The sequence below is a fragment of the Vigna umbellata genome, chromosome 5 (genome assembly GCF_029865625.1).
Source record: "Vigna umbellata cultivar VRB3 chromosome 5, Vumbellata_1.0, whole genome shotgun sequence".
Classification (NCBI taxonomy): Eukaryota; Viridiplantae; Streptophyta; class Magnoliopsida; order Fabales; family Fabaceae; genus Vigna; species Vigna umbellata.
The window spans coordinates 28810918-28814783 of NC_142169.1; the positions used below are offsets into that span (position 1 = coordinate 28810918).

General features: G+C 30.4%; 1 long non-coding RNA gene across 1 annotated transcript; it reads right to left on the reverse strand.

The window, feature by feature from the left end:
- Window positions 1–293: 293 nt before the first annotated feature.
- Window positions 294–2722, reverse strand: LOC124838119 (uncharacterized). The gene is made up of 3 exons (XR_015786592.1): window positions 2493–2722; window positions 2272–2343; window positions 294–495 (listed from the first exon to the last, which is right to left on the reverse strand). It is a non-coding gene; the product is annotated as an uncharacterized LOC124838119 (long non-coding RNA).
- Window positions 2723–3866: the final 1144 nt, after the last annotated feature.

Here is a 3866-nt window from a genome sequence, read left to right on the forward strand (position 1 = left end):
TCAGAGGGCTCATTTTGAGGAGGTGGAGGAGGTGGAAGTCGGGGCGCCATTATTCTGTTTCACACAAAAAGAACAGAACATCAATCGAATCAAAAAGAGCTAGACACACCAAGAGTATAAGGGCAATAGCATGGCACACACGGAACCTAAGAGTTGTTCCTAAGAAAGAAACTGCTCTGATACCACTAATGTGACATCCCAATATTATACTTCATGCAGGTATAAAATTAAGACGTCAACATAGATGATAATAGAAAACAGTTAGAATAATAAAATAGCAAATAAGGTTCTAAGAAATTAAAATTTAAGGATTAGAGTATTCCAAAATATGCCCAGAATTTGAAACTTAAAATATAACAAGGTATACTAAAGTATTTCAAAATACAAGAACTGGAATTGTTCAGATACAAGGAAAGCTATGGAATTCCTAAAGAGACTAAGAAGTTGCTTCCTCATTCCCCTCCAGGACATTCTCCACTGAGGCCTCATTCTCCTCTGCTCACATCCAAGTGGATGATCATTGCAAAAGAAAAAGCATGCAACAAACACAAACAAGCAAGGGTGAGCTAATCATATAAAATCATGCAACTCAATTTAAGCATATACATATAAGAAATAACTCACACCAATTAATTTCAGAAATACAACCTAAGCATGTTAATTTCTAGACTTGACTCGTCCGGACTTTAAAATGATAGTCGGGCTATGGCGAGTCTTGCACCCGTGGTGACTTATGATACTTGGGTTCCCCACCCTGCCACACTCACGAGGTTAGTCCGTTCCGCGCCTTGAGGCATACTGGGAGCCCCCAAGACTAAGGACCTCCTGCTACTCCTCACCACATGATTCAACCTCTCTAAGTGAGTATGATTGACCATTGGAGCGTCAGAATGACTCCCAAGGCTAAGCCCCTACTTTTCATTTTAAAACACTAAGAATCTCACCAAGAGATTCTACATTTGAAACTATCATAAGCAACCATGAAATCCTGTTTTCAGTCTTTCCCCAATTCACACACCTTTGAAGTATAATCAAACCACATATTTAAGCCTTAAATATCAAATCATATATAACAGAACATGTTCCTCAACCAATTTCAATCATCTCTGATAAACGATATTGTCATGTTATTACCAAACAGTAAGATAAAAAGTATAAATTATATGTAAAAATAATAATAGCATAATCTCTGAAAACTAAAACAACTTTATCACTGCAAATTTAATATACTGGATGAAATAATAAATAAATAAAAAAAAAGAAAACAGCTTACATCTTATTCTTTTGATAGATTCATAAAAACATAATACACATATATATATCAACATATATATTACGTTACTTATATATATTATATATATTACGTTAGTTATAATACATTATATATATAACGTTTCCTATCTATATTATATATATATATTACGTTACTGTAAATATTTATATTTATAATATTAAACTAAGATTTATATATATATATATATATATATATATATATATATATATATATATATATATAAAATCTATACATTAATAATATAATATAATATCATATAATATAATATCATATGTATTATCTCTAAATAACTTACAATGTTCCTTTAATTATGAAACTGCTTGCTAAACTTTTCATTACCACAAAATATTTGTTCTCTACTTCACATCGCTACCCAATTGGTCACCGGAGAGGGTTCAGATGTCTGAACGCATCAGACTCACCTTCGGCGCTAGCACATATGACTAGTCACAACTGACTGGACCAGGCCAGGGCTGCTCTATGATCAGGGATGTGCCAACTCAGGTTTTTAAGTTCCCTCTATCCTACCAACAAAGAAAGGCTCTCCACTAATTTTAATTAATTTATTTAAGTTACCTAAACCAATCTGTTGTGCTCTAAACCTCAATTGCCAATTTTACATATATATATATATATATATATATATATATATATATATATATATATATATATATATATTATTTATATTATTTCCTCTCACGGTAATCTAAAACAATGTCTGTATATCTACTTACTACCCATATCAATGCCATTACAGAATCTTACTCCAAACCCTCAAACCAGACAATTTCAGCCAACCAACTCATTCGAAACAGATTAAAATAATCATATCACAACATGCACCAATCCACAGTTTCAATTATAACACCCAATACAATAAAAGTTATAACACAGTTTCACAAGAGTACACCAGTTCAACATTCATATGCATATATTTTTATAAAATAATTAATACAAAAATAATTAGCTCCCCTTACCTGGTGGGTTGCTCAACACAATTCACAGATGCTCTAACAATACCCCCTACACCGTGCGAAACTGTACAGAACCTATAAATCACCAAATAGGTGCTAGACTTTAGCTCTTCGAGTCGGAATAAACCGAGAATGAAAGACAAAATCACACAGGGCACAGGAAATCAGAAAATGGCACAACCTAGGACAAGAACAGTGAAGGGAAAGAGGGAAAATCTACTTACCCGCTGGAACGCAAAACCAATCGGATGGTTTCGTAGCTCTTGACTCCAGGAACAAGAAAACACCACCAAATTAGGATTCAATCGGTGGAAATGGCTGGAAACCTAGAGAGAAGTCAGAGCACTTGAGTTAGGGCAAGGTTTCTGTTCTAGAGAGAGAGGAATATGTGAAATGAAATCTGACTTGCAAGGAAAGAGCCCCTCCCAAGGTTCAAGTGTCCTTGGGTCAATGGGTCTGGCTTGTCAAATTAGGGCCCAATGGCTTTATAAAATCTTCAGACCATTACAAATAATATATCAAAATCAAATCTAATATAATTATAATTTTCGTAGGTTGTTGCCTCAAATTTTTATCCTTAATAATGTCATTTTAATTTTTATTGTTTAATGATTTAATTAGTTAAAAAGTTTAATACAAATTGAGTTCTGAATCCAAGTTTATTAGGTTTTGAAGGCAGCACTACCACCTTTAATGGTGTCATTTATTATCATAAACTCATTGTTACATATTTGAAACCACTACTTTTATTTTAGGGAAAATATGCTTTTTATCAATAATTTATTTTATTTTTTTTTTAAAAAAAAACGTGATTTTGGGTTTGTACTTTGAAATCAATAAATTAGTCCTCAAAGATTTTAAAAATACATATATGTAAATTTAGTCTTTTCTCAACTTTAGAAGGGTGTAAAACTGCATTTATATGTTAAATTTAAGTATAAAAATAATTATAATCATATATTCTTAAAAAAATAGAGGAATGAAACACCAATTTAAAATTAAAGGAAAAAATATTTTTTTCTTCATTCTCTAAAATTAATAAAATTTTAGTATATTTAAAAAAAGAATAAATATTACATTTAAATTTTTAATTAATATTATTAAAATAATATTCGTTACCATTACTTTAATTGAGATAGATAAAATATACAATTTATACTTCATTCAAAACTAAAAACATAAAACATAAGCAAACTAGTGATATTTTAAGGTTGTCATGATTATAGGATAGATATAGTATCATATACATCATTAATTGCCATGTGTATGGCATAGTAATAAAGATATTCCTCAACATATGTTTTTTATATATTAAGTTGACTGGTTATTTATTTAGTCACTCTATAATAAAAAATATTTTTTAATTCCGAGTTTACAGATGTTCTTACACTTCAGCTTATATCTTCCCGTTTGATGTTGTCATTTAAATTAAAAGAATTACTTTTTACTTTTTGTTTAAGTTGCAGTTATGTGTATTCAATAATAATAGTCTATCTTATTTAATAGAGGGAGGTTGCAAGTTAGTGTAATAGGAATGAAGAGGTTATAATTGGTGAACATGTTTAATTTTGTTGATATTCATTTCCAATATTAACATA